At 43.2% G+C, this 23,698-nt stretch overlaps 1 protein-coding gene across 7 annotated transcripts in view; it reads right to left on the bottom strand.

Moving 5' to 3' along the window:
• The window catches only part of NCOA1 (nuclear receptor coactivator 1), a 291,778-nt gene that overhangs the window by 193,182 nt on the left and 74,898 nt on the right, over nucleotides 1-23,698 (bottom strand). For all 7 annotated transcript variants that reach the window (XM_072986356.2, XM_072986368.2, XM_072986373.2 and 4 more), the window contains exon 2: nucleotides 11,373-11,550. The gene's annotated coding sequence lies outside the window, so the exon portion shown is untranslated. The remainder of the gene's footprint in view (nucleotides 1-11,372; nucleotides 11,551-23,698) is intronic.

The raw sequence follows: 23,698 nt of genomic DNA, 5'->3' as shown, positions 1-23,698 counted from the left end.
CTGAAAATATAACTGCTGCCTTCCTACAAATTTTCAATCTACAAAGGAAGCTAAGAACCAGACATCACCAGGGGCTCTGATGCTTAGATCCTGCTTATGAGCTTCCCATGGACATTGGGTCAGTCACTATAGAAACAGGGGGTAGAACAAGACAGACCTTTGACTCCACCCAGCACCGTAGGTTGGTTCTTCTGACATTCTTAAATAAACAAGTAACCCAAGTATTCAATATGTTCTCCCAGAAAAGAAAAGCACTGGACTGCAATCATGTGCCTGTGTGTATTTCTTCCCTCTCCTTTGCCCTTCGATCTTTTTAAGAAATGACCAAAGAAAGAATGGGTCTCCGTGCCACTGGCGGGCGACCCTCCTTGTCAGGCCAGCCACTGCTCATAGGAAGGCTCCAAACGAACAGCAGAAGGCAAATGTTCAAAGCTCTGCATACCTCTGTGTGTGCTCATGCACACAAAGGAAGTGGCCACAGATCTGTGGCATCCATATTAAGTGCTGGCGGAGCAGAAATCTAGAAAGTCAACTTGAACTTATCATCTGAATCTACATGGGCGCTTTCCCAAAATTTGCAAAAATGGGGTAATTTCGCATCCGCGGCTTTTTAAAAATCTGAACAGAACTCAAAAGGGAGAGGAAGGGAGACTGGGAAGCAGAAACAACCTCAACATAATTTAAGGGGTCTAGAGGATTAAGGACAAGAATGTGACAAAATGCAGCACACAGCATGAAAAATTATACGTACAAGGTTCTCCGATTCAAGTAATGCAATTACCTCATGCTTGTTTTCCCACCCTTGAATTAGAATCAAGAAACAGGGAAAAATAGACATCCTGTCAAGCTCCAAGAAAATATGACCGATCCGGTGGCCGAGGTTCTTAGGGGCGGGGATGGGGAGAATCCTCTTTTTAGGCATGTTCCCTGTTGCAGGTCCAAAGACTGTGGAGGAACCCCAAATCCTTATCATCCTCTGTGCCAATCTGGGTTGAAAGAGCAAACACCTCCAAACAAGGCGGGGACCATTTATTTTCGCGCCTGAACCTTGCTCTGGACGGCTGCCACATGCTGACGAGAAATTAGTAGATGCAGGTCTATCCACATCCCAACCCAAATGGCGTTCCAACCCATGACATCCCCCCCCCCCCTGCGCTCCATCATGTGAAATGTGATTTAAGGGTTTGTCAAGGCAGTACGAGTCCCACAAGGCTGAGCAACCCAGATGGAAGTAAGAGACGGTTCAATAAAGCAAGGTGCATTTAGGAAAGGCCAAAAAAAAAAAAAAAAGACACAAAAGTATATAGAAAACATGGAATGGTATCCCTAACTGCTTCTCCTGTAGCTTCTGGACATTATAAGCTAGACTACAGTTTGGAAAATTATTTCAGTTGTGCTGCACTAATAATTTTCAAAAGCTCCCTCCCAAGGTAGTAAGTGGACATTCTTATAATATTCAGAAGTAATTCTTTCCTTTCCTCTTTCTAAAAAGTAACATGGAAAGCTCATTCAAGCTACTCCTGTTTAAAAAAAAAACATTTGGACTGATAAAAGCTGTTGGTACAAACGACACTTCCCATAACATCCAAGTGGTCACCTCAATATCCATAACAGCACTATTAAGCTACCACTCGAACTATGCAATATTCATCCTGCATCATTTATAACTAGCAAAGCCCCATCCTTGTACCTACAAAGCTATATATAATACTTCCACTGTGGAGTGTTATACAAGCTGAGAGAGAGACAGACAGACAGACAGACAGAGAGAGAGACAGAGACAGAGACAGACAGAGTTATTCCCTACAGTACAACTGTAACAGAATCTAGTTATATCTTAGCTAATTGGGGAAAAATGAAGTAGGCATTTCCATTAAGCTACTTTGAACTCTAAGCTAGAGAGGATGGCACAAAATGCAAGCAGATCTAGCTAGACAATTATTTTAAAAATGCAGTCCCACCCATATCAGCTGGCAGTGACTGGCAGCAAGGTGCCCAAAAGCCCCAAAGTCACTTAGGAGGTCATAAATCCCTATGACTGAGGAATGATCTGTTGCAATGCTTATCTGGCTGGATACATAGCTCAGGGAGATAAGAGTTGGGAGCTCCATTCCTCCACTGTGCTTCTGAGGAGAAAAGCCCGCTTGTGTAGACTTGGGCAAGCCACAAAGTCCCAGGGCACTCCCGGAAGAAGGGAAAAGCAAGGTATACTATAAGGCAGTTGCCCAGTTTCTGCCAGAACACATGCATTAGGAAGAACAGCAGGTGAACTGGGCACAGTGTAAATGGCGCAGTGGATACCAAGGAGCTTATTAAAACTCACAGTTTGCCAGTCACATGTTACACATTCAGTGCATATGCTCTACAGATCTTTACCATGTAAATATCCAAGTGTATAGTGACTCAGCAGACCTTTGCAAAAACTTATTATGGACCGTGCCAGGCAACAGATGGCTCAATCCAAGGTTAGTCCCAGCCAGAGATGACCCACTGATATCGACGAGTCCTATGTAAGCACAAATAACAAATACCTCTCATTTCAGTGGGTCTGCCCTCGTTGTTGTTGTCGTTTAGTCATGCCCGACTCTTCGTGGACCCACAGACCAGAGCACGCCAGGCCCTCCTGTCTTCCACGGCCTCCCGGATTTGGGTCAAATTCATGTCGGTCGCTTCGATGACACTGTCCAACCATCTCGTCCTCTTTCGTTCCCTTCTCCTCTTGCCTTCACAGGGTCTGCCCCAGTTGGGACTAATATTGGATTTCACCCAGAGATTGACATTCACACTTGGCTTTTCTTCATAATGGAACTGAAGGCAGAATGCCTGAAGCCGTCTCCCATCCAAATTTCTACTCCATGTGCCTTTGGATTATGTTTTGGGCCTGGTGATACAGAGAGGCGCTTTGCTTGCAAACAGAAACAAGCATCCAGAAAAGATGGACCGCCAAGAAAACTGTATGGTCTTGTGCACTAAGCTGAAGATAACCTTTTGGTTTATCTCTCATGGTTAGCCTTTCTCCAAAAAACTTCAGACAGTCCAGAATCGGTTACAAAAGGCATACAGTCATTTTACCATTTAATAAGACAAGAGGCTTTTTCTGGCAGGAATTCATTTAATTAAAACTAGGCCCCAGTCCACTTTCATGATTGCTGTCATAATATTATATCGTGCTACAGTTAGGGACCCATGCATCTAGAGGTGGTGGTGATTTATGGGCCCTAATTGCTGCACATGTTTACAATGGAACATTGGCATTTTTCTCCTCTGATGCCGTGTCCAACTTCAAGCCTACAAGAGCAGAGAAACAGTAAGGATGCCTTTTCCAATGGCCAGCCTTCGCGCATGCCACCAGCTGCATTTCCCAGTTTATGGCTAAACTGGAGCCTTGACATATTTACACATTCCTGAACATTTTCTGGCACTGTTTGCCTGCTTAATTTTGTTTTGCTGCTCTCTGCAGCTGCAAGCTGATGTTCCTTTAGAAATAAATTGGCTTCCCACATGGGCTTTTCATAGTCAATATGAAGATCATTTCTTTTTGCTTTAAAAATAAAAAAATATTTTCAAATACATTCTCACTAACATTCAGGACACTTAGAAGAACAATTTAAACCTCTGTTGCAGATACTGTTTTGAAAAACATTAGCTTTGTAGCTAAATGTACACTTTTTAAAAGACCCGCTATAGTAGAACTTTTTTACATTAAAAATCACTGTATTTTTTTTACTGAGCCCAATCTGAGTTGGGTTCTCTTTTTTTTTACTCAGACCTTTCAGCAAGCTCCTCTTAGGTGACATGTGACATGGATCATACCAAGCAAGGAGGAACAGCTATCCTTGACACTAAAATTCATTTATCATTTATCCAGATATGTTTTCACTGATATCTGCATACCACACAAAGTCAAGGTGTGTGAAAATTCTACAGTATAAATATATTTCTCTAATTTTCAAAGGAATGTTAACAGAAGGTGAACAAAGGGAAGTGGCAAAAAGCAAAATCAATATTCCTGAGGCTTTATCGGCCCCTTCAAACTTTTCTGAAAGCTGCAAGAGGAACTAGCAAGCACTTTCAAATATTTCTTCTGCATTGCTGTTAGATCTGTAAATTCGTCCAATTGAGAAAAAGCTCATATATAGCACAGACAAGGAATTGGCATTTTACTTTAAAGCAGGGCTTGGGAACATCCACTCACCCATGTTTGTTTAGATCCAACTCCCACCAGCTCTAGCTAGCATGGTCAACAACCACGGACAATGGCAGCTGTAGTTCTGCACAGAGATGGGCACAGACCGGTCTGGCCGTTCATGGCAGTTTGTTTATTGCTTAGCAGGTACTCAGCACTTCAAGGCCCCGCCTCGTCCCGCAAGTGCCCACTCAGAGGCAGCACACTGGCTTCCCTTCCCTGCCTCCTCTGAGCACTACCTCAGAGTGGGCACCTGCTGGAGGAGGAAGAGGAGCTTTGAAGTACCAAACACCGGTTTGGGTGATAAATGAACCACTATGAACCACCAAACCGGTGGATTGTGCCCATCACAACATCTGAAGGGGTGTTGCTGCTTTAGAGAAACTCCCTTCTTCTCCTCCGTAAGCAATAGGGCTGCAAATTCATTTTGAGCCAAATTTAAACGCAAGCAAGAAAGTATCATGTTCCCAAAGCTTAAAACACAAGTGCAGTCAAGGGAGGGGCAAATATTTGAGACAGAATTTCTTTCGGCAAAAAAAAAAAAAAGATGAATTGCTTTCTTTTTGATAAGCATTATTTGTTTAGATGATTCTAAATGCACAAGTTCCAGCTTATTTCAAAGTTTTATTTTCTCATGTTTCCTTTTTGTGTGTGTGTTTGTTGTATCTTTGTTTTGTGTTTCCCAACAATGGGTTTGAAAGTAAAGAAAGATGACGGGGGGAGGGGGGAGAGAGAGAACCTGATTCATTTGAAATGTGGTTCTGGGGGAGAGTTCTGCAGATACTCTCGGCTGCCAGAAAGACAAACAAGTGGATCTTAAAGCAAGTCAAGCCTGAACTATTCTCTGGAGTCAAAAATGTTGAAACTGAGGCCGTCCTACTTTGGGCGCATCCCGAGAAGGCAGGATTCTCTGGAAAAGACCGTAACGCTGGGGAAGGTAGAAAGCAGCAGGAGAAGAGGAAGACCCAATACAAGATGGACTGACTCCCTAAAGGAAGCCACAGGTTTGAGTTTGCAGGAGCTCAGCAGAGCAGTTGAGGCCATTTTGGAAACTGCTCGTTCATAGGGTTGTTGTAAGTCAGAGCTAGTCGGAAGCCACTCGATGGCATTTTAACAGCAGCAGCAGTGCCTCATCGGGTGATTTTTGTTCTCAGAATTTCACAAGGTAAAGCGTGGGGAAGCTTTGCAGACCTTCCAAGTGCCAAAGGAGCTGTGATATTCTCTCTGCCACTACAAAATGAATGGACTGCCTTGTCATTTCTTTTCCGTCAGATAGAGCAGAAGGATCCCCAACTGTGCAAAAAAAAAAGGGGGGGAGGGAGAAAGTAGGTGGAAAGTCTGCTTTCCCTTACAGATTGCCTTGTAACTTCAGAAAACAAAATATCTTCTTCAGCAGCCTTCTGGACATTCACAACTACACCCCCACACACACAAAAGAGAGAAAGCCTTCAATCTGACCGAAAAACAACTTTTCAACCCACCCCATCCAAATCCCCTCAACTGTGAGCTATAAACAGCCCCCTGGCAAGCAAGTTCTCACTGGTTTCAGGAGAAAGGAAACAAACCATTAAACATTTTTATGAGCGAGAGAATGCAAACGGGTGACACTCATTTTGTCCCACACCTTTGTTTTTACTCCCTTAAAGAAAAGGCAAAACAGGCTGGGCCAGTTTCCGGTCCCATCACAAAGCTCTGGCGCATCAGTTATGTGACTCTTCATGGATTTTCAGCACTTCTCTGTATTCTTTGGAACACTCGTCCAAGTTCCCTCGGAATGGCTTGGGCCCCACAGGGCTAAGATCATCACCTCCAGCCATGTATTTTCACGGCAACACGTGGCTATGAGTTGCAAACCTTCTGGTTCAGGACGGCAAACAAGCAGAAATACAGAAGTCTTGACAACCTGCTAGGCTCACCCACCATAGAACAGGCCTGTCCCACTTTAATCTTACTACCTGCAGGACTCCTTTTAAGGACCCTAACAACCCTGCTAGATTTTTGTTGTTGGCAATGAAATCTCAAAAGCATGTACCGAGACAACAATGCGGCAATTTTTCAACACTTCATGTTACCCATGTGTATCAACTTCAGGCACAGGTCAGCCCCGGAAGTAATTTGGAACAACCGTTACACTATATTTGTTGTTTAGTCCTGTCCAACTCTTCATGTCCCCATGGACCAGAGCACGTCAGGCCCTCCTGTCTTCCACTGCCTCCCGGAGTTGGGTCAAATCCATGTTGGTCGCTTTGGTGACCCTGTCCAACCATCTTCTCCTCTGTCCTCCCCTTCTCCTCCTGCCTTCACTCTTTCCCAATATCAGGGTCTTTTCCAGGAAGTCTTCTCTTCTCATGAGATGGCCAAAGGATTGGAGCCTCCACTTCAGGATCTGTCCTTCCAGCGACCACTCAGAGTTGACTTCTTTCAAAATTGATAGGTTTGTTCTCCTTGCAGTCCAGGGGACTCTCAAGAGCCTCCTCCAGCACCACAATTCAAAAGCAGCAATTCTTCGGTGGTCAGCTTTCTTTATGGTCCAGCTCTCACTTCCATATATTGCTACTGGAAAAACCATAGCTTTGATGATGTGGACCTTTGTAGGCAAGGCAATGTGTTTCTGATTTTTAAGATGCTGTTGAGGTTTGTCATTGCTTTCCTCCCAAGAAGCAGGGTATTTTAATTTCGTGGCTGCTGTCACCATCTGCAATTATATTGTTGTACGCCGCCCAGAAGCCACTGGTAATGGTGTGGCTAAAAAATACTGTAAACAAATAAATGGAGCCCAAGAAAGTAAAATCTGTCACTGTCACACTAGATCAGTGTGTAATAAAATATTCCCAGTTCTTTTCATTTTTAGTGAAAAAGGGATTCTTGACAAAATATGATCAACCACAGTTAGATTTTCCATTCCAGCACAAGACCAAGAAGACTGACACCTTTTTCAGTAACCTGTGTTTCTCATCCAAAAATAGTCAAAAACCACTGCATATGCCCAAAATACATTTTCTGTGCAAAATACACTTCCACAAAAATGTTAAAAATGAACAAAAACTCTCATATTCATAATCTGGCCCGGTACAAAGACGTTGTTTTTGTTTCTTTAAAAAAAATTGTTCACACCTGCCAGAACAAAACAGGTGAAGACTTGTATAGCTAGAAGTATATTGCTTATTAAAGTCTGTGTCTGTTCAGGATCATGGCTTGTGTTACTGCTCAAGACTGATCTTTAATCCACTCCCAACCTAGACTGCTTCTTTCCTGCTTCTCTTTTTAAGATTTATGTATGACTGCAAGCAAGATGACAAACAATGCTAGAAGGTAACTAGTTTTACTTCCGGGTAGCCACTGCAAAGGAGACCCAGAGGTAATCCACAAGAGCCTTCTTCGCTCTGGCACTGACATTTTGGAACCAGCTATGCTTGGCCAGCTCCTTGTTAACATTTAGAAATCAACTTAAAATGCTGCTTTTCAGGGAGACTTTCCACACTGACCCTGTTTGATTTTACAACTCCTGTCTTGCAGATACATAGAGAATTTATTTTTGGTGCCACTTGTTTTTATCTTGTTAAATATTTTTAATCTTATTATCTATCCACAGATTAGCATTATATGTTTTATTTCTAACGGAGTGGTAGATGGATGGATGGATGGATGGATGGATGGATGGATGGATGGAAGGAAGGAAGGAAGGAAGGAAGGAAGGAAGGAAGGAAGGAAGGAAGGAAGGAAGGAAGGAAGGAAGGAAGGAAGGAAGGAAGGAAGGAAGGAAGGAAGGAAGGAAGGAAGGAAGGAAGGAAGGATGGATGGATGGATGGATGGATGGATGGATGGATGGATGGAAGGATGGATGGATGGAAGGATGGATGGAAGGATGGATGGATGGATGGACGAATAAACAAACAAACGAATTTGACTGTAGGATAACATTTCATGGGTCAGCCCTTTCAATGGATTTTCACTCTTGTTTCTTATGAGAAAGACTGTTGCCCACTAGTGACACAGCCACCTTCTCAGATGCCACAGCACTTTGATGCTGTAGGTTTTAATGAAGCTACTCATGTGGAATATGTGGGCAGAGTTGCTCAAGTCAAGCTGTACATGAATAACCTGGCAGATAAAATCTAGCGTGTTGAAATATGTGCAGTCAATAGTCTTTGGACTTGTAATAAAATACCTAATTACCAACCAGACAAAACGGTTTTAAAGTGTTAAACATGGCTCATTATTCTCTCTCATACATTTAAAACTACAGCACAAAATCCTACCTCACAGACACTTTACGATAATTAGAACTGAGCTGAATGTGTGACAAGCTGCAACCCGTTACCCTCCGGGACACTCCAGAAACTGACTAGAGCAGAAGCTCTCTTGTGTACGTTAAAATTAAGGCCTACATAATTTTAGAAACACAGAATGCAACACATTGGCTTGCACGTTGAAATTACAGCTTTCCGGTTGTTTGGTGCTCATTTTCCGAAGACTGAAAGGTCTGCCAATGTGTTAGGCCTCTCCATCAGACTACCTGCCATCCCTGTACTGTTGCTCCACCCAGCCTTGAAGGCTTTTCAGTATTTACGGTGACCTAAGCCAAGCAGTCATCTCTCGTTCTTGTAAATGTAAAATGAACACAACACAAGGATAGGAGAGACTATTTTCCACACGGAGCGATTTTTTTTTCTCACTACTGAGCCTATTCCAAGCAGAAAGGATTTTGTTTGCTACCTTACGGACCGTCTTAAAACTGTCTAAACAAAAGCGTCTAACCATTTAATCTCTTCTCGCATAACAGATGACAAAAGCAGCCTGAATCCCTGAAACATATAACCAGGTGGGCACAGGAGGCTACAGGAAAGAACAGGAGTGGCCTTGATCAGAGCACCTCTGTTTCTACATCTTTTCCCACGGTAACAATAAGCCTTTCCAGCAACTGTTCTTGTCACCACCACTGACCTGGATTCCCTGCAACTTTATTTCTTACATCTGGTGCCTGGATTCCTGTTGAACCCTCTCATCGGTTGACCCACACAAGCCGAGTCTTTTTTTTTTATCATCCCAGAAATTTATCCTGCTACGTCTTTTGCCTCAGATATGATCTTCCTCTATCTGTTTCCAAATGCATCGCAGGGACACTGTGAAAAAGAAGGGAAAACTTGGTGGCTAAATACTGCTACTGTACCTTAGCTTGGTTGACCTCCAACAAAAACCAGGATAAGGTATCGCTGATTCATTGCCCAGGTAGTTTAACCTTCTGTTTTGCGCTATTGCTGCTCTTGGCAGCACTTGCCAGTAAAATTACAATTAAGATACATGCCTTATCGCACATTAAATAAAATTAACTGCTACAGGGGAGATGAAAAGAAAAAGAAACACTGGAAAAAAGGTTTGCATTAAGGTAATGCCAACCAAAGCAGGATTGAGGCCATCTAAAACTAACAGTCTCTTGACACTGAAAAGTCATATCCACTATCCAGAGAGCAATTTGCAAATGCTACCATGATTCCCCGAAAACAAGACAGGGTCTTATTTTTGCTCCAAAAATGCATTAGGGTTTATTTTCAGGGGATGTTATATATTTTTTTTTTTAAAAAAAAATATTTTTTAACATAAGGGGTGACAAAAAGGAAAAGGGGACTTAGGAATTTATGGGGAAGAGGAGAGACCATAACATGCTAACAACCATTCTGAACTTATTGCCATATCATCGTTTTAAATTGTTCTGTTTTCTCTTTTCTGCGTTTTAGATTAAGATCTCATTTCAATATATGCTATTTACACGTTGCCTGTTAATTTGGTCCATTTGTTGAATAGGTCCCATTTTTCTGTTGCCTTTTGTAGGGGGTAGTCCTTCATGACTTCTGATAAAATGTCCATTTCTGCTATTTCCCGTATTTTTTCAATAAGATCTTCTTGTTTCGGTATCGTTGGACTTTTCCAATTTTTTGCATATAGAATTCTAGCTGCCGTAACAATGTACATAACTATATGTTGCTTTGACTTATCTATGTTATCAGGTATCATACTCAATAGAAACAATTCTGGAGTTAATGTCACATTACAGAGCATTATTTGTTGTAACATAGCATGTACTCTTTTCCAGTATTTTTTCGCTATTCCACATGACCACCACATATGATAATAACTTCCCACTTGTGTTTCACATTTCCAACACTTATTTGATACATCTGTATACATCTTGGACAGTTTTTCTGGGGTCATGTGCCACCTATAAAACATTTTATATATATTCTCTTTAAGGTTAACCAATTTTGTAAATTTCATGTTACTTTGCCATATTTTCAGCCATTGATCAATATGGGATGTTATATTTTTTCATGTACAACCATCTACATTTATTCAAATACAGTCATGTCATCTCTAGTTGCCGCACAATGGTGGGTTTCACTCAACTGGGGCTTATTTTGGGGGGGGGATAGAGCTTATATTAAGACCATCCTAAAAAAATCATACTAGGGCTTATTTTCAGGTTAGGTATTATTTTAGGGGAAACAGGATACTTCCAAGGTGGAGGGAAGAAATCTTTTTCTTTTCTTTTCTTTTTGCAAACAGACATCTTAAGTTTTCACCTGTGTACCTGATCTGAAATACTTATGGAAGAGCTCCCTGTAGACTATTGTAATGGAACGGCAGACCTGATAAGTCAGAAGATTGCATTAGCAAGCGTGGAAGATCAGTGACCAACCTTCCCTCTTGAGAAAGGCTCCTGTTCCACCCAGAGCGATCCTCTGGTTAGGCCTTATCAAATGTTCCACCCGCCCGGCAGCCAGGCAGCCAACCTCAGCTTCCTTCAGGCCAAGGCCAGGTGGCGATGATCCACACTCCAGATGGAGCCAGAAAACAGCTCTATTTCCCATACCCACCAAACCAAGCGGTCTCTCTTTTGTTGCGATGCATTTTGAAAACAGGTTTGTTCACAGCAAGCACAACACAACTCTTTCCTCCCACCACCACCACCACCACACGTGTTCAGTAAGACATGAAAAGCAAGTCCACAGAAGGCAGAACAGGGAAGAAAGAGGAAGATTCCTGCTTTGGGCAGTTCCAGCAATTAGTTCTGCATGAAGGAATTCCTTCACACGAGGCATCTCTGACAGGTTTAAACAGTTCTTGTTTGAAATGTCGCGAGGAGAAGAGAAGGGACAAGGAAAGAAATGGGCTAGGAAAAGCCACTTACCTCTACCTTTCCAGAGGTGAAAGATAATTCATGGGGAAACGAAGAATCGGATGCCTCAGTAAATCACATAAATCGAAGGAAGAGATCTTAGAAGGTCTATAGACGTGCACATCTAGCTTCAATGGACAGCCGTCAAATTCACTCTCCTCTTGTGGGAGGAAGCAGGATCAAACGAACTCTGGAGAGGAAAAAGGCAATTAGCCCAATGACCTAAGACTGAAATCCTAGCTCATTACATTTGCTAACTATGTTATAAATAAAAACATGGCACATGGCACCACTAGCATTTTCAGCTGGCACCAACTGCAAAAGCCTGCCGGGCCCCTGCAATTCAGGCACCCACAGAGCTCTGGCAAATACAGAGCTCTTTCTTGGTGATAACCAGGCACTGCCCACCCCTTAGTCTGACTTGGGCTACCTATAAAGACACCCTGGGGAGAAACGTCCTGGCTCACCCCCCCCCCAGCCTTTCCTGCATTTTTAAACTGCAACCCAAGAAACTTAGATGCTGCCATTATTCCATTAAGTGCATGTCCTGCAAAGAAACAGAAGTGTTTTCCAAATGTCTGTGTCCTAGGATTGCAAGGTAGGAGTAGAAGGAACTGTGGGATGTGGCAGTGTGGCCTGAATACTGTACAATTCCTTGCCAGTGAGCTTTCAACTCAGAGAACATTTCAGAACAAGCCCCGGTGACTGCAGAATGTAAGCTTCTGAGCATGCAAACAACGCCGGGGCCAAGAGACCTTAAGACTCACCTTTTCCTGCTAGCTCTCCCCATCTTCTGCACCCAGTCCGTGGTGTCTCAGCACCAAACAAGGAGCAGCTGGTGGTAATGTGGGAAGAGCCTTCTCTGCAGCAACAACCATAGAAGCAAAATTCCTAGTTTGAAGGGAGTCTCTCACTGACAACCACCCTTCCTGACCAGGAACCCACCCTTTTCATTAAGGCAACATTGGGCTTGCCCTTCTGTTTGATTATTTTTTAGTACAGTACTGCTTTGTGTTTTGATGATCCTCAGAGAGATTTATTTTACTGACGGCTGTGGTGTTTGTGTATCTATATACTACTCCTTAAAGCAAAGCAAAGCAAAGCAAACCTTAAGCTGCCCTGAGCATTCCCTGCAGGAATGGAAAGGCAAGGAAAAAAGTGTGATCCTAACAAATGGGCACCCTGCCAGACCAAAACAACAACAAAAGAAGTATCAAAGCAAAACAGAGACCCCTGCACACACCTTCTACTTTTGTACCATTCCTTCAAAAAAAAAAAAAAAACACTACAGAGTATTCCAGAAATACAGTCCAGAAACAAACAAAAAACAATATTTGATCAAGACAAAATCAAGATAGACTACCCAACTTGTCCTCTACCGATCACAACTTGTCCTCTACCAATCAGTGGATCTGGGAAGTCCATTGCACTCAGAAGAAATGGACACAGCACACAATGAGAAATAAAGAGTGCACCCTGTGCAGTACAAGCCGTGACCCTGGGGGACAACAGATCCGCCCCAGGGCAATCTATAGGTGCTAGCTAGGTAAAGGTAAAGGTTCCCCTTGATAATTTTTGTCCAGTCGTGTTCAACTCTAGGGGGCGATGCTCATCCCCGTTTCCAAGCCATAGAGCCAGCGTTTTTGTCCGAAGACAATCTTCCATGGTCATATGGCTAGTGCGACTTAGACACGGAATGCTGTTACCTTCCCACCAAGGTGGTCCCTATTTATCTACTCACATTTTTGCATTTTGCATGCTTTTGAACCGCTAGATTGGCGGGAGCCAGGACAAGCGACGGGCGCTCACTCCGTTGTGTGGATTCGATCTTATGACTGCTTGGTCTTCTGACCCTGCAGCACAGAGGCTTCTGCGGTTTAGCCCGCAGCGCCACCACGTCCCTGACGTGGTAGCTAGCTAGACGACACCTAATATGATCCAACTGTTCAATCCCCATTAATTTGGAACTTGCACAGCAGACAGTGTTTAAACCCCATTTTAAAGTCTTTGTCTCCTGTTCTGTTCCTGGATGACATTTAGAAACCTTTCACTTGCACCAAATAGATGAACGCTTGCCTTCCTGTTTCGAATCCCTGAAAGTCTGGCTATTAATTCCTAGTAGAATCACATTAATAAATTCACTCAGTAGCCAGTTTTGTTAACTCATAACAGTCATAAAAGTTTCAATTTTGCCCAGCGCTTTGCACAAGCGGAGCTCTTCCAGCCTTGAGTTTAAGCTCCTGCTGGGTTGCCTCCCTCCCTGCCTGCCTGCCTGCCTGCCTGCCTTCGCCACCCTTAGCTTTGAGGAACCCTCTACTTCTTAAGGAGGGTGTGCGCTATATTACACCAGGGTATCAAGCCGAGAAGCAGGGGTTGTGTCTACACAGTACTTTGAACATGTTTATGAGATATAACGGGAGTTACAGTCTAAATCAGTAGTTCTCAAACTAGGGTCCCCAGATGTTCTTGGACTGCAATGCCCAGAAGCCTTCGCCACTTGCTGTGCTGGCCAGGATTTGTGGCAGTTGCAGTCCAAGGACATCTGGGAACCCCAGTTTGAGAACCACTGATCTAAACCACTGGGAGGTGGTCAGGTTGTTAATGTCTGCCATCAAGCGTAAGAAACTGTGGAACCTATACTGGAAAACAGCCACAGACGAAGGGCTCCTCCAGGCATTCTCCATAAAGCCGTAAGGTCAATGTGGACCTCTGCATCCCCCTCCTTCACTTGACTCCTCCTCCAGACTTTCCACAAAGCAACTTCCAAAAACAACTATAAACAGCATATAACAAACAAGTGGGAAACTTTTTGAGAGCCCCAATCCTTGCTCTGGCCTCATGACATTTGGGCACCCTGGGGCTCAGTCAGATTTGCTTCCAAAAGCACTTAAGGAAATTGTTATGTTTCCAGACCAGTGGGGGCAAAGGCTGGCCTATGGGCGCCCAAAGATAAGGAGGGCTCAGAAGGGTTATCCAGATTATTGTTATCCTGTTACTGTTCTTTCACATTTCCACCTCTATGGATGTAGGGATAAGCCCAGACATATGACAGTTCTTTTTAAAATGCGAAACAAAGCAGTAATTAAAAATAAGCCCCTGTTAAGTGTATTCCCATCCATCCTGGCTTTCGCCTATTTATCAAGAAATCGCTAGATGTTTTGCTTTGGGCGATAGCAGTTTCTGAATATTCCTGTAGGATAAATGGAACCAGTCCAGCTGGCACTCAGCCATCTACCACATTTATGAAACTTGATATGCTAATTTTATTAAGTGCATTTATCTAAACCTGCAAGCTAGCTGCAGCCCATAGTGTTTATTCAGATCTCCTCCCTGCAGATCATATTCCCAGTGCCTGCTTTAGCTTGACCTCAATTCAAATATGACATTAGCAATGTGGTAGCCAAAAAGGCAGGTTCCTGGGTGATCAGGAGGACTCCATAGAGCGTCACATTCATGAACAGCAAAACACATGCATGTCTCTACAACCTGCAGCAACACACCTCCAAAAAGAGTGTGAGTCACACAAGCAAGGGGCGGATGAAACCGGGAACACAACACTTTCAGAAATGGCACCAGCCAGATGGACTCCCAAACCACAGAGAATGCCTCCTCAATGGCTAACACGCCCCTGTTAAGTTGTGATCTGTACCACACAGCATTCCAAATTCAGCTTCCGTACAAGAGTTAATTTTACAAAACACAATTTCTTCCCTCTGTTCCCAATGCCTTCTTACACAAAACCTCTAGCAGAAAGCTCCCCAAGAACCGGCTCACAAAAATTAACTGTTGCTGAGGATTTGTGTGTGTTGCAGAAGCAAGAAGCAACCTTGGACTCAGACAATTTGGGGTTTCCTTTCTTCCACTTACTCACCTAGGGCAGAGGTCCCCAACTCCCGCTCCGGTGCCGGTCCGTGGCCTGAGCCAGACCAGGCTGCGCAGACAGACCTCCCACCCTACCCCCTGCACACACTCACCACCGCACAGCTGATTTACACCTGCACGCACTTCAGCGTGCCCGTGTAAGCACCATGACACCACTTGCGCATGCACACAAGCGCAAGCATGCCCAGACAAGCGCTGTGGTGCCGTTTGCGCATGCACTCATTTGTGCGAGACAGTTTGTACTTTGTTCGCACATGCGCACGAGCGTGGGTGTGTGTGAAAAAGGTTGGGGACCCCTGACCGGGGGGGGGGGGAACAGGGTCAATTTTCTACAGTGGACCCTTGACTTACAGACGGCTTGACTTACAGACTTTTTGAGTTACAGACTTCTCTGGCCGCAAAATTTAGGTTTGACTTGCAGACTGAGATTTGACTTACAGACCAGAAAAAAAAAACCCAAAATGGAACAAAAACGGCCTGTTACGGGATTAATCGGTTTTCAATGCACTGTAGGTCAATGGAGACTTGACTTAACAGAATTTTTGACTTGAGAACCGCCTTCCAATACGGATTAAGTTCTCAAGTCAAGACCCCACTGTATTCTGTGAGCACTACAGCAACCAATTTAATTTTTAAAAAGTAAACTGCCATGCCAGATGACAGAATACTTCAACTGTAGACCTCCCATGGCCGTTTACTATCAGAGCAACTGCAACTCACTGCATAGTTAACACCCACAAATGGATCTCACGAGTTACTCAAGTCAACCTGCTGTGCTCGGGTTTCTTTTCTCTTCCTCAGATCTAGGCACACCTGGAGAAACACAGTTTTGTTACCAGCAGATTATTTCTCCTTTATACCCCTGCCAGACCACATGAAAGGATGAAGGTCTTTGGTTGCTTAATATATTCTTAGGTTATGGCCTCTAGCATCACCGTCTTTGAACAACTCAATAAAAAGGATCAACTGTAGGATGATTTGAGCAGTTTTTAGAGCATCTTAATCTCTTTTTTTTCCACAAGCTTCAAAAGTCTGGCTTACTGTAAGTCAATAAAATACCACTAATAATTTGCACAGCATTGTGCCATCATTTTTGGGGGGTTTTTTTTGTTTGTTTGTTTTTTAGATCTGCTATCCGTACCCAAAGCAGTAAACCAAAATTATTCCCCTTCCTGTAAACCACCTGGGGAAGGTGGAATCCATGGCTAAGCCTGCAAAATCTAAAATCAGATTTCCTGGAACCAACTCTGTTATCTAACACACCACCATGGACCTTGTTTATCTGAAACATTTCACAAACTAAAATTTTTCATATAACTAAAAATTTCTGTGAGATACATGACTGTACTGCACAGAAGGGATCAGCAATGTTCTCAAACTCTCATATGCGTAAGCCAACATTTAAACATGTGCAAGATACAAAGATTCCCATAATGAAAGAACAGAATCAGTTTTGGCTGTGTTTCTGTTCTCTTGAAAGAGCCAAACGTATACAAAATGGGAGAAGGCAATGCAAACCCTTTGCCTCTACACACACGGTGTTGAAATCTAACCTGCTAAATCCTGAACAGCTGCATTTTGGATTACGAATATGGTAAAGCACTCTAAAGAGGAATTCCCCCCCTCTTCCCCTATTAAGATTTGATATTTTATAACAACCGAAATCACAAACGCCAGGAGCAGATGTCACTGTCATTCTCTCTGCCAAAATCCATAAACTTTTGATGAGAACTAGTACTTTTTTTTAATATGCAATGAAGCACAGAAACAAAAATGAAATACACCACCTTGCAAAAATTCTGAAGAGTGGCTACGTATATCTTATTACTAGATTTAATTCCACGCATTTCCAAATTTGCTGCCTTATATTTTTTAAAAAGTGGGAAAGGGGTGTCTGAAACGCACGTTGGCAGAGGCACTTTGAATATATTTTTTTTCACTGCAAATCGGAAGAAATGCTGGATACATCTTTCCCTAACACAGAAAGCCATCTGAAATTGAATGGAGACTTCACAACACACGCCCTCAACTTCATAGCTGCATATTCCTACTAGAGCTCATTTTAAGAACATTCCACTTGAGAAGTATCACACGCGCACCCCGCAAATGAATACTTTTGTGTTATAAAACTTGACAATCTGAGTCAAATTACATTTTTTGCTTGATAGGGCTTTGGTTCACAGCTTCACAACTCTGATCGGTCTGCAAAGGAAATTATTTTACAAAAGAAACAGGCCTCAGGGCCTCAACATGACCCAAAATGCCAAAACAGTACACCCCAGATGACTTGGGGAGACAGAATTTACCATTTGACTCTTGTTTGGGCTTCCCATAAGCCAGTCCCAAGCCCCAAATAATTTGTTTGCCTGTTTGTTGCTTTGCTAAGAGAACAGAAGTGACTTTGTTATCTCCTGTTGCTTAAAAAAGCAAGATCAGGCCTCAAACAAATCCAGGAAAGGCCCCACAAAAAACAGGCTTCAAACGGGAATTTTTTTAAATAATGAAATAATAAATCCCTAGAAGGCAGAGGGGTTTGACACTGAAACAGAGCTACAAAAACAGTAAGAATAAACAGCTGCGATCAAGTACAAATGGGAGAAAAGATAGCTATCCGTTTCATGCAGAAAGTAGCTCAGAAATTGGGAAGACTTCAATTGTTGTCGGGGGGGGGGTGTCCAGTGTTTTTGTTTTCTAAATCTGGGGTAGGTGATTTTATGGCCCTAGAGGTTGCTGGACTGTAAACCTCAGGAGCCCCAGCGAGCACGGCCAACAGAGAAGGACGATCAGCAACATCTGAACGGCTACCAGTTGCTCACTTCAGAGCCAAATATACTGATGAAAACTAAGATTAAATGGTCAACTTGCAAGTTTATATGTTCTGACCACATCCAGCATTTTCTAACAGGCATGGCATTCTTTCTCATTTCTTGCACAGATTACTTCGCTATTGGAACGGAAGATGCAGAGGGGATTATGAGCCCTGTCCAAACAACAGAGGGGCAGAAGCAAAAAAGAGAGATACAAGAGACACCTTTATGTGGTATGGACTTCATTTTAGACCTGCCCCTCAGGATGAGTCTCTTATTCCATCCACTGTCCCCCAGTTTAAGCCCATACGGAGTAAGAACAGGAATAGCATTTCAATCCCTGTCTAAGTAACACCCCCAGGACCCAGAATACTCAGGGAGATATGCTTTCTTTTCTTCTTGCTGTAGCTTCAAAAAGTGTTTAAGAAAGCTATACCTCCTCCGAAAATACTTCCCTTACTCTGCATAGGCTTCATTCCAGTTGGCTGGCATAATTACTGTAACAACATCCTGTTCGCTAAATGATCCAGGAATGAGACTAGGAAGGGGAAAAAAATCCTGGAGGCAGAAATGACAGTGAATCGAAATTCGGCTGTTGCTGGTATTTTTAAAAAGATATTGCCATTTTCTTTTTCATACTTTGAAGCCAAACACTGAAAACAGAATACAGTACATTAAAACACACATACATACACAACAGAGGTTAAAAATCAGGAGTGGTGTTGTGCCAAACCTCTAGTTTATTCAGCCATCCATGCTCACCTAGCAATATAATCAGTGATTATTAATCACATTTTAAGTATCTTGATAATGCAGTTATGGGATAGGTCAAATATATGAACAGAGAAAATATGAATACAAGCTATGCTTATATGCTGTAGTCCCAGGTTGATCATTAAACGTACTAAAGCAAACAATGGTACTGCGCAGTTTCATGACGGAAGGTTACCCAAGACCTGAACACAACAACTCTGAAGTGCTGGTGTGTATAATGAAAAGGGTAGGCAGAAAGAAAAGGGAAATGGGCATTGTGGAGAGAGCGCCCAGAATGGACGTCATCAAATAATTGACATTTCTGCCAATAACTGTAACATCGCATGTCAAAATCTGTCCTTCTCTTGCAAGTTTAAAGGTTAGTCTATTACCTCAAAAACAGTCAACGAAAGTACAGTACATAGGCCTGAACAGAGCCAAACAGTAAGTACATATAAAGTGCATATTCTTCCATACAGATACTGGTGCAGTGAGAGCATGTGTGTTTGCAATAGGTTAGAAAAGACTTTCATTTCATCATCTGAGATGAAACTAAGTTAAGTGTGTTACTCCATCTTTAGCCAGAAAGCTGGCTAAAGGTGACAACAGTAAGTTGTGTTGCTGGTAGGACAATATATATGACCACTGACCTGCCCTCATCCAGAATCCTTCAACCTGAAGGATCGCCTCCTTCCATACGAGCCTACCCGGCCGTTAAGATCTAGCCAGGGGGCCCTTTTGAAAGAGCCCGTCTCTCAAGGAGGTAAGAGGGGCGGCTTGTAGAGAAAAGGCCTTTTCGGCAGCTGCCCCCAGACTATGGAATGCCCTCCCAACTGAAATTTGTCTGGCGCCGACACTGATGACATTTCGGCGCCAGGTCAAAACCTTCCTGTTCCAGAAGGCATTTAATTGGAATAACATCAGCTGTGGGTCCTGATAGCAATTGTAATTGTATTTTAATCATTTTATCTTTTATTGTATTTTAGTTAAATTTTAATTGTTGCAAGCCGCCCAGAGACCTTTGGGTAGAGTGGGTGGCATATAAGTTAAATAAATAAATAAATAAATAAATAAATAAATAAATAAATAAATAAATAAATAAATAAATAAATAAATAAATAGTGCCCCGGCTAAACTGTAAATTTGTGATTTTGGACTGTAACTCCCACAGTTCCTCAAGAAGCATTTTGGGAGTTGTAGTCTGAAAAAAAAAGCTGCACACCTCTGTTCTTAAGTAAGAAACATACAAAGAACTCACACCTGAGGCTCCAGAAAAATTCTGGTGCCAGTAGTATACAGTGGACCCTTGACTTACAGACGGCTTGACTTACAGACTTTTTGAGTTACAGACTTCTCTGGCCGCAAAATTTAGGTTTGACTTGCAGACTGAGAATTGACTTACAGACCAGAAAAAACCAAAATGGAACAAAAATGGCCTGTTACGGGATTAATCGGTTTTCAATGCACTGTAGGTCAATGGAGGCTTGACTTACAGACTTTTTGACTTGAGAACCGCCTTCCAATACAGATTAAGTTCTCAAGTCAAGACCCCACTGTAACAAGGCTGGTTGGGTTGATAGTCACACATGATACAGGACCATTTCATGCATTCAAAAGGACTGAAGACCATTTGATACCATCTACCCTTGCCATCTCCTCCACGTAGGAAGATAGCATAAACAGAGAAGAGAGTAACTGGGACACGAGTCTCTTGTCTATTGCGTTGGTTTAAGTTCCATTCATTTTGACTTGTATCCATCTCTAATACCAAGAATTAGAGATTTTTCAGCATTTTTAAACTTATATAGGCATATGGTCCTTAAATTTTCACATGAACGGATCTATGATGGGTGAATATCTAACATGGATCCAAATAACAGCTCAAATTGTGTTGTATTTTTTAAAACATACATAAGCATCTTTTAAATAGAGACAGCATATCAGAATAAATATACTTGCCAGTACATGCCTGTAGGTAATAATGACAGCTCTGAATCCAGTTCAATGTAACATTCCATCTGGAGCACCTCACTCTGCTTAGCTAACTACATTCATGGGACTGCCACTCTGCTATTCTTATATTTAACTTTTTTTCCTTTTAGTCAACAAAATCAGCACAAAATATGAGTTCGGGGCATGCTCCCCCCCCCCCGAAATCTAAGTATTCTACCACGAGCAGCATTAAGCATAAGTATGTCAGGGGAGCCATGATGAACCAGACCAAAGGTCTATCTAATCTAGACTTCAGTTCTCCAGGGACCAAACAGATATCTACAGAAAGCCCATAAGCAGGAGCGGCGGTCAAATGCACTCCCTCCACCTCATGTCCCCCAGAAACTGGTTGTTCTCTGCAAGAATGACCCTTCAAACACCATTGGCCCTGTGGCTAAGAGAAATACAAAGGGCAGACCACTCCAACCACGTGTGTAACTGGGCCCAACCAACCACGGCTCTCATTGCTCCCACAACGCCAATGGAACAGGGAAGAAACTGAACTCCTGCAGGCAGGGTCAAGCGTGGTGTTTTCACTGCAGCAGCTTTCCAACTCTGTAATCAACAAATCCAACTTGCAAGTGCTTACCTCTCTATTGGAATGATACTTGTACAATGCTAGAGAGAGGCTTTGCAAAAACCAGGCACTGGCACCAAGGCTGAATTACAGGTTGGGAACGGAGGCCAGGACAGCATGGCAGGCTCCAGCTGCCAAGGAGGCGCAGGGTGCAAGAAATCAGAGCGCTGCTCACCGGTTCATCAAGACCCTTGTAACAACGGTAATCATGAGTCATCAAGTTGATTCTGGCATATGGCGACCCTTTCCAGGGTTTCCTAGATAGAGATTACTCAGAGATGGTCTTCCATTCTCTTCTTCTGGGGCCACTCCGAGACTGCAGCTTGCCCAAGACTACATAAGCTGTTTGACTCTCTCTTAGGAGCCATGGTGGGGAATCAAACAGCCTTTAGCTCTGCAACCGAGGTACCAAACCCACTGAGCTACCCTCAGATATACATGCTGAGTCAGTAGGATTGTGGTACAATAGCCATGCCACTTCCTAAACTAGCCAAGCCAGTATAGGATCTATAGCAATTTGAAGCTGAACAGTAGTGACTATGGCACTACACCATCGTCCCTTGGTGGTCCTCTTCAAGTAACTACTTCTGTGAATTAGGAGAGATGGACTGCTGGATTTTATTCCTTCTTAATTAAACACAAGTCTGAATTATCTGCATTAATGGCTGGTCACCATCCTCAAATGGAAACAGAAAGAGATGTAAGCCTGTGTCTCCTTTGTAAGTAGAAAACTGCTGATCTTCAAATATGAAATGTGTGAAGCCATTAAGAAACGGAGGGGGGGGGGCTTCAGAGCTATTTGGCAAGGCTGTCACATCATCATAAAACTATTATACTTTCAAATGTTTTAAAGCTGTTAAAAGCTATTACGAATATCCACTGGCAAGCTTTCATATCACTTCCAGTCTCTTAACATGACAGCAAAAATGGAGTCCTTGCACAATCTACTTTGTAAGACTAATACAAATGTTCTGCTTCCATCTTGGGTGCATTTTTTTTTAAAAAAAAATACCATTAAGCTGCAAAACTTTTCTGACCAAACAAAGCAAGCGTTTTACTGGTGCTCATATTTCAGCATCTCACCTAACTGGATTAGGAACAGCCTCATTAATTGCAAAACACCTCTGTAAAACTTGCCAAAATAAATATTTCAGTGCACCAGACTTTTCAGGCTTGCTAAATGAAAGCTGTAAGAAGGACATTCAGCCATAACCTGTATAGCACTCTAAAAGAAACTGTTAAGACTAGATGTGTCGCTCCCAAAACACGGAGGCCCACGTCCAAGCTCCTTCTGCCCTGCACGCATAAAAAGTGGCCTCAGCCGGGAAGAAGCCAGTCAGCGGAAGGGGCCCCTGCAAAAGTCGGCTATGTTGCCTCCCCTCCCCACCCCACATGCCCCCACCAGATGAGGGACCGATAAGAAGTAGGTGTTGTTTGTTTACAACCCTGATGGGGCTTTTCGAAGCATGCTGCCATCGTGCAACGTCTCCCAAGAGGCGCTCTCAACCGGCCGCTTCCCACGCCATCCCTTGGCTGTGATCCAGTACAACAGGTGATCCAGCCGGAAGAAAATTCTGCCAGGTGTGTCTCCTTCTGGGAAATCAGACTGGGCTCACAGGAGAATATCTGAACAAGCTGCACAGGCAAACCAGCCACACATACACACACACCCCCGCATGGCATACAAAGCTTTTCACAGCAAAGCCATAGGGCCCATTGCAAAGCAATCTGGGCTAAAATGGGAATATATCACTGTGGCAGGTCTTGCGTTGGGCTGGAGGATTTCAAGATGGGAACAAGGAGACAAGCCCTACCCGGTCTTTTCTTTTCACGCCTGCTTCCCAACCTCCCCACACAGGCTTTCTTCTGATGTAACTTACAAAGGCAGCCTCTGTTTGCTGGGCGAGCAAAACAGCCCGGGAATAAGGGAGGAGGAAATGCAAGCACTTCAGCGTCCTTCCGCTGGACTATGAGGTGACACCAGGGCTTTAGGTATCTCACCCAGCTTGGCTCAGCAGTAAGGACTGTATGCTGTCCCTACAGTCCAGGGAGAGATACCAGCCACTCATAGAAATGTGCAAAGTGGATATTATTATTATTACTGGGAACACGTGAAGCTGCTTTCGGGCCTAGTCGGGCCACCAATCTTTCTAAATGGGTATTCTGTACAATGACTGGACGCAGCACTCCAGGTTTCACATATGAATTTGCCTAACCTTGCTTGCAACCTCCTGCACAAAAAAGGGGATTCCACTACCACTAAGCCACAGCTCCTCCTCACAAGTAGACACTGCTTCTTTCATCCATACTGACACCACCTTCCAGTA

Source organism: Pogona vitticeps, chromosome 1 (genome assembly GCF_051106095.1).
Source record: "Pogona vitticeps strain Pit_001003342236 chromosome 1, PviZW2.1, whole genome shotgun sequence".
In the NCBI taxonomy this organism is placed as follows: Eukaryota; Metazoa; Chordata; class Lepidosauria; order Squamata; family Agamidae; genus Pogona; species Pogona vitticeps.
Note: the sequence above shows the minus strand (reverse complement) of the source record. Positions and strands in the feature narration are given on the sequence as shown.